Source organism: Mustela nivalis (assembly GCF_964662115.1).
Source record: "Mustela nivalis genome assembly, chromosome: 4".
Classification (NCBI taxonomy): domain Eukaryota; kingdom Metazoa; phylum Chordata; class Mammalia; order Carnivora; family Mustelidae; genus Mustela; species Mustela nivalis.
This window is the reverse complement of record NC_139023.1, coordinates 18,450,409-18,460,539: the sequence shown is the minus strand read 5'-3', so window position 1 is coordinate 18,460,539 and position 10,131 is coordinate 18,450,409. Positions and strand designations below refer to the sequence as shown.

Sequence of the window (10,131 nt, the reverse complement as noted above, 5' to 3'; positions counted from 1 at the left end):
CATTAAATCCCTCTGTCTGTATAACAGGATACTTTAAAGTCTTCATGAACTTGCACGTTGAGCTAAGTTTGAAGGCACAGAAAATGGACCAAAGGCAGAAAACGCACCGGGACTCGGTACCTGTATCATGAAAATAGGGATTAATCTGCACCTAGAAAAAGAGACAGTGGCAGGACTTTCAGTCTGACGTTTACTTACTTACCTGGCGTGGAGTGGAGGGAAAGAAAAAGGGAGAGAGGAAGGGAGGAGAAGGAAGAGAGAGAGAGAGAGAGAGACAGACACTGAGGGAGAAGCGTGCCTCCAAGCCGGGAAGAGAGGTACCCTTTGTTCAACAAACCCTGAAAGGGAAGCCTCCCGGAGCAGCCCTCGCCTTCCCACCTCCAAGCGTTCGCCGAGCAGCTAGGTGGAGTCCGCGCGGCGGAGCCCGCGTGCACTCCAGATCCGGGTTTTACCTGCCACCCTCCTCCCCCCTCCCCGCCCCCCGCCCCGCGCGAGCCCCCTCCCCGGCTCTCGGCGCTCCTGGCGCTCGCCTGCCCGCGGCTCATTCTGGCCTCGGCTCGGGCCCCGGCTGCGTCTCCCGCGCGCAGGCTGCACGGCCCCCCGCGCGCCCGCGCTCCGACCGGCTCTCGGCGCGTCGCCGGGTCGCCTGCTCGCCCCGCACCTCTCGCCCCAGTTCCCAAGAGCGGGGATGCAGATGCTGCCGCTGGCCCGGGTGGGCGCCGCCGCCGCCGCCGCCGCTCTTCCCCGGACTGCTCGCTGCCTCCGCTTCGACAGCTGCCGCCGCCGCCGCCTGTGACTCGCCCCCTCCCCTTTCTTTCTTCTCTTTTTTGCCTCCGTCCTCTTTCTCCGGGTGTGCGCGCGCGCTGACTGCACGGTTGGCTTTGGCAGGAGCTCGCTCGTGTGTGCGCGTGTGTGAGTGTGCGTGTGTGGAGAGCGCCAGAGCCCTGCTCGCTCTCGGAGAGTCGAAGAAGAGAAAGAACCGAAGAGGCGGCGGCGGCGGCGGCGGCGCGGAGCTCGGGGCCGCGCGATGAAGCTCCCACATGCCCTCGGCCGCCCGGCCCGGCCGGCCAGCTAATCGGCCACCCCGCGGGCTCCGGGCTCCGCGACCCCCGGGACGCAGCCCTCAGCGGCCGGGCGCCCGCTCCACCCGCGCGCCCCCACCGTGCACCCGGGAAGGAGTTTGCGTGGCCCTCGCTCCGGCTCTCGGCGCGGGTTGCGGGCGCGAGAGGAGACCCTCCGCCGGGGGCAAACCTCGGCAGCAGGAGGCGGGTTTGGCGGAGAAGCAGCCACCCCAGGCTCTCGCGGCTCCCCCTACCTATTCCATTGCTCCCTTTCCCAAGCGGAAAGGGGAGGACGAGGAAGAAGAAGAAGAAGAAAGAGAAGGGGGTGGGGTGGGAGAACTGGATCTAAAGATCGGCTGGGGGATGGTGGAAGATTTTTGGTCTCTCCAGCGGCGTCTTTCCTTAAGCGGCGGCGGCAGCGGCGGCAGCGGCGGCAGCAGCAGGAGAAGCAGCCTCCGTGACGACTGCCGCATGTTAATAGCCGCCGCTCGGGTCTCTCGGCTGCTGCTGGAGACGGAGCCTGACTCCGAAGTTGTGCAACTGCGGACTGGGAGACACATTTGAACCTTCCTCTCTCTTGGCTCCGTTTCGACCCCCTCGGTGTGTTTGGAGCGAGAGAAACGTCAAGGAAGACACGCATTTGGGTCTTTTCTTCTTGTTTTCCCCTTGCCCTTTCTCCATGGCTGTGTAGTGGCAGAAAGGGGGGGGGGTAGGAAGGAGAGACTTTTTGTTGTTGTTTCTCCACCCTCCTGCTGCCTGCTCTGCGCTTTGGTATCCTTCTTGGCCGCGAGTGGTGGGGTGCCTTCTCCGGGGCCGGCCGGTCTCTTGCCCCCGGGCTCCATGGCTGGATTGTGGACGCTGCCCCCGGCTGCAGGTTGTTGAGCAACTGATGGGACGATCGCAGGGACCGGCGGTTGCGGAAGGTAATTTATTCTTCTCACTCTTGCTAATAGTGGTGGCCCCGGCCCCGCGCAGGCGGTGGCGTCCGCGGGGCGGGCAGCTCAGGGGGTGCGGGCTTCACGCGCACACTCACCTACCCACTCACACTCGCCCTCACACACTCGCCTGCACACACACTCATCCGATCGTGATGCGGGGTGGGAAGGGAGCCTCCTGGCTGGTGGGCACCGGGGTTTGGCACGGGTTCGAGGTTTTTCCAGCAACTGGGCGATTTGGCGGCCGAGAGGGATGGAGGGGAGAGCAGAGCCGGCGCGTTCCCAGTCCGGCACGCTGGGAATAGAAACTGGAATTTCCACGCCGGGAATTTTCCCTCCTCTCTCAGCCCGGTGTCATCGCTTGGCGGGGGCTGAAAACAGACCAGGGGGCGCCTTCTCTCCGTCGGCCCGAGCTGGTGCCGCTGGAGGCGGGAGCGGGCTGAATAGCCGACAGGGACCGGGTGAGAGCTGGGCTCTGGGCTGATGGGGACCGAGGGGCGGCGAGCTCACCGCGATCCTGCCCAGGCGCCTGCCTGGAGCATCCGTAGGGGCCGCATTTGCCCAGGTCGCGCCCCGGAGTCGTATAGCCGTGCTGCCTCTCCGCACCCCGCCCGTGGTGTCCCCTTCACGGCAGTTTGGTTAAGAGCTGCTTGCCCAGGCTTTGTTAGGCGGTTCTGGTTGGAGGATGCTGCTACTTTCGTGGGTGGCCCGGGGCGGCGCGGTGTTGGGAGTGGGCACGGGGCGGGGGACGGTGTTGCACGAATCCGGGCAGCTGGGATGCCAGGGCGGGGTAGGACGAGCGGTGGTGTCCGCGGTCGACTGGGTTACAGGTAGGAGGGCAGGCGCCCCGGAGCTTCCAACGGGAGAAGGGGACGCTCGGGCTGCGGCGGAGCGTCAGTGCCACCGCGCCCCCGCCCCTGGTCCCCCGTCGGAGCTGAGGGGCTAAGCGTGCCAGCCCCGCAGCTCTAGGTGGGTGGGGGCGACCTCTGCTACCAGGGTCAGCTGGCTGTGCGGTCTCGGCGTGTGCGTGACAGTGTGTGCGCGTTCCTGCGCGCTCCGGGGATGGCCGGGAGATATTTGTGGAGATGGTAGAGCTGATGCTCCTTGAGCTGAGAGCTTGCTTATCGAAATCGCCTGGGATCCGCTTAACTAGAAAATCTGGTTGGAGGAGGCCGCGGGGCCCCATAAGGGCTGCGAGGAAGCCTCACAGTGTCACCTCTCCCCAGTGAGGAGCACTTCCGCGAGAGGAGTGCGGCGCGTGTCTCTGGTGCAGCGCTCGACGCACCCCGGATTGGCCCTGATGAGGACCAAGGGATAGGACACTCATCTCTAGACCCGATTGCTCGAACCGAGTCAAGCCATCGTAACCCCTGGTCCCTGGAATTCTCCGGGCACTTCGCTCACTCTGATAGAGCTGCCTTATTTATGGCCCAGAGATATCCTAGCAATTGGGCGAACTCTAGGTGTGAGAGCCACCTCTGGGTGTCTCCTCCCTGTGTTCAGTGATCCTGCCTGCGGTAGTTGGAGCACATTGTAAATAACGGTGTAAGCATCCCTGCCACACTCTCCTTTAGAGCCCAACCTGGTGGTGTCTGTTGTGTTTACTTTCCTGGGTGGATTACTCACTAGGAAGTAGAAGCCTTCTTGCACCTCTGATTTTACATCCTTCCAGCCAGCTGCTGGGGAAATGAGGAGACGCATAGACTCTGGCAGGAAGGAAAAAAAAATGCCTTCTGTGTTTTGCTCTGAAGTAAATAGGCGGTCTGCTAATTCAGTATCATCTGGGCTATCGACACTAGTTAAAGAATGTCATTGTAGAATCTACAAAGAAACACTTCTTTAGTAATTTTTCACTTAGAAAATGTTCTTCATTTCCCTATGAGATTAAACAGAATTTAGCCAGATTTCCCTGATACGTTTTTCAGTCTGTAATGGTACTGAATGACCTGGAGTTCTGGTGCCCAGTTTGTCTGTATGTGGATTATAGATAGAATTGTCAGTTCTTTAATAGCAGCACCAAGAGGTTTTCGAGTAATTTGTGTAGGAGCTAAAAGGATATTTTTGTTGAAATAGCTCACAACTTCATTTCACTCTTTTTTTGTTTGTTTGTTTTGTTTTGTAATCAAAGCATGAGTTAAATAATGTACGAAGATAAACAGATTTTAAAAAGTTAAAAAGCTAAACTGCTTTTCAGTTTCAATAATTAAAAGCTACTAAATTCCTTAGTTGTGGTTAATCTTTGACTGCTTCGGTGTTTTGTGCAAATGACTATGTTCTATTTTGTTTTTAAAAGTATAGCACTGTAATGTAAAGTGGTACTTATTTTCTAGATAATATAATTTCTAGATCTTTTTTTAAGATCTTGACTTCTTGAAGAAGCTTAAGCTGATAAAAAAAGGAATGCAGAATCGTTGATGCTTGACTTTGATTAAGTTATATTTTTATGCACTATTGGTAGTGGCTGTCATCTTAATAGAAAACTTAGAGAATTGTGATTTAATTTATGAGAATCTAGCTTCATGTATTTGTCTCATTTCTAGAGGGCATGTGTTACAATCTCTACATTTGTAAATATTTCTGAAGATTAAAGAACACTTGTCCTCTCATTTTAGAAGATATAATCACAATGATTCCCAGTCCTTACAATAGAAGATTTGATCAGATCTGTTCTTTGTTTCCTAGCAGCATGTGTTTCCTAGCAGTCATACATTCCACAGGTCCTGATGTCATTAGAACTGTGTCTGTCAGCGTATTGTGCTGTCTTTAGCTGAAGGTGAATGTGTCAGAGTACTTGAATGCCATTCCATAGCACTTCCGTATCTCTAAATATTCAATAACCTGCTCCATTGGTGTATATGGTTGTCTGGACTATTTCTATAAACTCAGAGGGGAGGAGTGATTAGTATAAAGGTTTATGTGAAATATGCAAATATTTCTTAGACCTGTTAGGCTGAATCGGGCATCCCTGGCCTGAAGAGTGATAAATCAGCATGTGATTTGCCTGATGGGTAAATGCTTTTGATGTCTCATTTTAAGTGGCTTGGTGTGATTATCCTTCAGATTGAGAGCTCTCCTCAAAAATATGAATGGAAGGTTTTCTTAATGATCTTCCTACAGTTTGGAGATTTAAATATTCCTTTCCACGGGGAATAATAGCAAGTATGAGATGTGCTGGCTCCAGCTACTGTGGCTGGCATTGTTTCTAGTAATTAAGAGAGACAAATTTTTTTATGGTCTTGATTTACCTTTAATTCTTTGGTGAGATACAGCCTAGCAAATCCTAAACAAGAGATTTTAAAATGTTATAAAAGCAGACGGAGTGAAGATAGTCAAATAATATGATGCTAAACTCAGTTCTGTTTCAGATTTCATTTGGACCACTTTAACCACTGGCTGAAACTCTGAAAAGGACTACCGAGTAGGAGTGAGAGTCCCTATTACAAGTGGGGCATTTTTGCCCAGAAATCAGCAAGGAAAACTGATTGATTTTTATATTTAAGAACAAAGAGCAATTTTTGAGCTGTGCAACCTAAATTTAGCATGGTGTGGATGGCTAGAGCAGTTGGAATTAGAGGGAGGTGATCTTTCCTTGAGTTTTGCAAATGGCTATTTTCCCTTGGATTTCTTAGATTTGCATTACATTCAAATATGGATTTGCTCACCTAGGGAGAAACCCTAAAGACAGAGGCTATATTGTAGTTTAGCCTTTGCTTGCTTTCAAGGACATATTTATACTTAGACTATTACTACATTTATGTCTTGTTTTTTATGCAAATGAATTTCTTTATAGACTATTTTATAATAAAATATAAGTTAAAAAAGATTCAGCCATGAGTAAAGTCCCCCTGACATTTTCCCTTTGTTATCTCCATTTGTGTGTGTTGTCTATGTGTGTATTGTTGTCGTTGATAAGTGGGGAGAAAAATCCTCATTTTTCATTCATTGTGATTTTGATATTGCTATTTATTGGCCAGTGTGAGAAAGTAATGCGAGCGTGCCTCTAGGTAGCCTTGATGAGTCCTAAGATGTGCATGTACCCTCCCAAAACCTTTTGATGTCATTCCATCTGAGTATTTTTGTGGTCCAATAAAATTAATTGTACTACTGCATAAGTAACCAGGTATGACATTTTTCTTAGAATTGTGAAGTGTGCTTATGTACTAACAAATATGTAAAAGAATTAACCACTGTACTCAGAATTAATTAGAATTTTCCATTTGTTTTAGGGAGTGGGTGAAGAGGGAGAGTTCTTATATTTGATCATAACAGTCTAGAGATCTTAATGATTTATGTCTTGCTTATGTCTTATTGACAGAGAAAACAAAAATTTAGTTTAATATTAATGAATTTCTTCATAAGAGTGATTACGTATACATAGCAGAAGAAGTTAACATTTGGTCCCTATTATTCAAGAATCTAAATGGAATGATGTTGGTGGTAATTCTATTTATTGTGAAAATTATTTCTGAGATGGAAAATTAAATCCCCCAATCGAGTATTTCTTTTTGGTCAAACTTGTGGGTCAGTTATTTTGTGAAGCAGGTAGTTCTCTCTTCTCAAAATGAGTTCAGGGGAAATGTGTGCGTCCCTGAGACCCTTTCAGAAAATGTGTAAAAGGAAAAAGGTTTTGTAACAATGTCATGTTGTTATTTGTCTTTTACTTTCATACCTATAGAAGTGTACCTTGGAGTTTTCCAGAAGGCTCGGGACTGTGATGACATCATTGCCCTGACGGCATATGGCATGTGTGCTTGTATATTCTTGTATTTTAAAATTTTCCCAGTTTAACTATTAGTTCATAAATATTGATAGCTATAACCAACGTATTAAAAAGTTGCTTTATGTCATCATTTTTTAAGCATGTGAAAGGGTCCTGGGACCAGAGAGTCTGAGAACCACTGGTATTGACTTTTCCAAGATCTGTCTCTTGTACCCCATCTGACCATATAAGGAGTCATCTAGGATAAGAAAATAAGACTGTTCACACTTTAAAAAAGACACAAGTAGGTTGGATATTTTATTACTTGACATTTTCAGTATTCTTTTTCCAATGTAGAAAGCTTGTTTTTAGTTTTTTGTTGGTTCCCAGTTACCGAAATAGAAACTTTAAAAATGCAGGTCTCCAGCCTGATTTGCTGACAATAGCAGAGGAGCTACTGGAAATATTTAAAATCTGGGCCCCAGGTCTTGATATTCTCATATCTGGAGAGACAGAATGGTGTGGTGATGAAGAGAAGAGACTTTGTGTGTTTGCCTAGGTTTGATAAATTATTTGGCTTTGGGTAAGATACTGGATTTCTCAATGCCTCAATTTCCTGATATATTTTAATGGACATACAGTTGTTCCTAATTCATGGATTTTGGTAAAGATTTAAAGGGAAAAGACATGTAAAGTGCTTAAAACAGTTCTAGGCACATAATAATAGAGATGAACTATTTGCTACTGTCATTATTATTATTTTTACTAAGTCTCAGGAGGGTCCCAGGAAACTTTAATCAACTTCCCATGTGATTCAATTATGTTTCACTTCATTGCCCTACAGTATGTCTTAAAATGCTGTTAAATTTGAAAATTTCATATAAAAGATAATCTTGGCTTTATTTTACCCTCCCACTTTAAAACCCATCAAGAGTTGTGGGTTTTTTTTTGTTTTTGTTTTTGTTTTTTAATTGTAAGAACTAAGAAAATACCTTTCTTAGCTTGGGCTAAGTTTAAAGTTGGGTAGAGAGTGAATGCCCAATTAAAACTAGATTTCAAAGACCCTAATTGAATATTTATGTATCTTGGGAATTATTAGGGAGGAAATCACTTTTCTGAAGTGATATCAAGACGACTCATTGCACTCTTAGTCTATTAATCACTATCCAAGCACCACAACAGGCTATTTTCAGTGAAAAGGATCTTTGGGGTAATTATACAGTGTAGTTCAGTTTGTTTGTGAGCGGTAATATGCCTAATGAGTTAGGGAGGTTCCACGGAGAGATTAGTTTTACTAGATGCTCAAGTTTCACTGATGAACGGTAATACTTCTAAATGGCGCTTTGACATCTATGTGAAAACTTCAGAGGTATATTATTTATAAATTATATACATCCTGGGGGAAGATACTCCATGGCTAGTGTAATTTCTAGACCTACCACTATGAAATTAGTGTTGCAGTACTTCTCATCTCCACTGTGGTTAATACTGATCAAGTATTGTAGAAACTAAGTTATACTACATCTATGGGCACTGTCCCTTATTATGAACTTCTCAGAAATGGCTTTTGGAACGGGAGGCACTTGAATACAGTCCCACCTCCACAACCTCTTAACTGTCCTCTCAAGCTGTAAAATAAAAGTAATAAAAGCTACATAGGAGGTAAATAGAAAAACGCCTGATAGAGTGAGCATTTAATGAATGGTCCCTATTACTATTAGTTACAGTATTATTAGAAATGTCCTTAAGTACCATTAGTAAGAAAATTTAGCTAAATCAAATATCATTTTCTTAATTGAAGAGGCCTTGATGAGCTATGAAAATCAATAGCATTTTCATAAGCAGTTGAGAAAGGTTTCATGTGTCTTTTTGACTTTCCCGTGTTCTTTCTCTCTCTTCTTTTTTAACCTTTTGTTAAGTACCTAGTTTTGAGTTTTTCATCCTAATCTTAAAATGTTATGCTCTGCTACTAATTCCCCACTAAAAATCATATAATCCTGACAGGAAAATATTTTTGACAGCCACCAAGTGCTGTGTCTGAAGATTGCCTTTAAATCACGTATAAAAGTAGCAATTTAACTTAAGACATTTTAAATTAAACTCCTGATCATCTTTTCACATGGCATCAGCAGCTCTTTAAGCTTTAACTGCATCAGAATTTCCTGCGGTGTTGTAACCAAATCAAGTCATCATAAACGTTCACGATTTAAGGATTTCTATGCTTTTAAAAGATTTATAATCCTAAAGTTCAAGTCCTTGTAAGATTGCGATAAACATAGTCGAACCCTTAAAATTCAAATCCCCAAATTGCTTTAAAGACCCGAAGTATTGAAAGGGTCATAAATAAGCCCAAATTTTGGAATTAGCATCTGTATGTCAAGGATGATTGCCCATAAAAGAAGTTATTAAGATGGGTGACTTATACCTATAATTATCCAGCATTTATGTTAAAGCAGAAAGACTGTACAACAACGAAGTAGGTGGTAAAGATGAATGAAAAAATAAGCTGCACCTTGGACAGCTGAGTTGCTAAATTGTACCAGAATTAAGTGTTTTAAAGTATGACTCAAGAAAATGAAAGCCAAGTAGAAAGGACACCCCCTTCTGTTTGATCAGCTTGTGTTGGTGTTTATACATCCCGCAGAGGCAGAGTGTGTTACTATTCAAGACAGCCCCGGTGGCTCCACAGTAGCCTGAGCCTGTGAGAATAGGGGAGAGACTCAAGCCCAGTTTTTGATGTTCTGCATGGGTGGGTAACCTGAATACTAAAATGCATTCCATTGACAGCTGACCCTGTAAGACGTTTTTCAACAGTCTCCTATTTTGTTTTGTTTTGCTTTGGTATTTTCCCCCCCTTTTCCTCTCCTCAAAACTCTTCCAGATACTTTTGGATGAGAGTAAATGGTCCTGACTGATGGTCATCTTTTTGTATGAGATTTTATTTCTGGCAAGAATGGAAGACTCCACTGGTTTATATTTATGTCTTCTGTTTTTTCCAATTTTCAGTGTTCTCGATTTGTCTGTCAATGGCTGTTGGTAGTTGTTTGAACCTTGACTCAGAATACTGATCATGACTTCAAGGAGTGGACAGAGAGTCTATTGAGACATAGTTTTCTGTTAACATGTGCATCTATAGACTTTCTTCTCCATATTGGCTTTACTTGTTCAGCTGAATTTGTCTGTTGAGTTTTAATCATATTATTAACTGTAGTTGACTTCGGAAGAAGAACTTAGGCAACTGTTTTCTTTTAAAATAATGCACAATCATTTTTTGAGTTACAGGTATTTTCAGTGAAATTTTATTTTAATTTTCAAGAATTTTTATGTGTGACAGTTAAATATTAGTTAAGTCATTCCAAAATGCTGCATATTTTATAACATTTCAATTATCTTATGGACCTAAATTCAACTCACAAGATTTAGTAAAATGAATGTA

General features: G+C 45.3%; 1 protein-coding gene across 33 annotated transcripts in view; it reads left to right on the top strand.

Annotated features, from left to right (window-relative positions):
- Positions 1–581: 581 nt before the first annotated feature.
- The window catches only part of ADGRL3 (adhesion G protein-coupled receptor L3), an 820,407-nt gene continuing 810,857 nt past the window's right edge, over positions 582–10,131 (top strand). For 6 of the 33 annotated variants that reach the window (XM_082727886.1, XM_082727868.1, XM_082727860.1 and 3 more), the window contains exon 1: positions 594–1,984. The gene's annotated coding sequence lies outside the window, so the exon portion shown is untranslated. Of the gene's footprint in view, positions 1,985–2,006; positions 2,458–10,131 lie in introns of those variants that run through there. The other 27 variants (XM_082727873.1, XM_082727869.1, XM_082727867.1 and 24 more) reach the window with 11 other exon arrangements.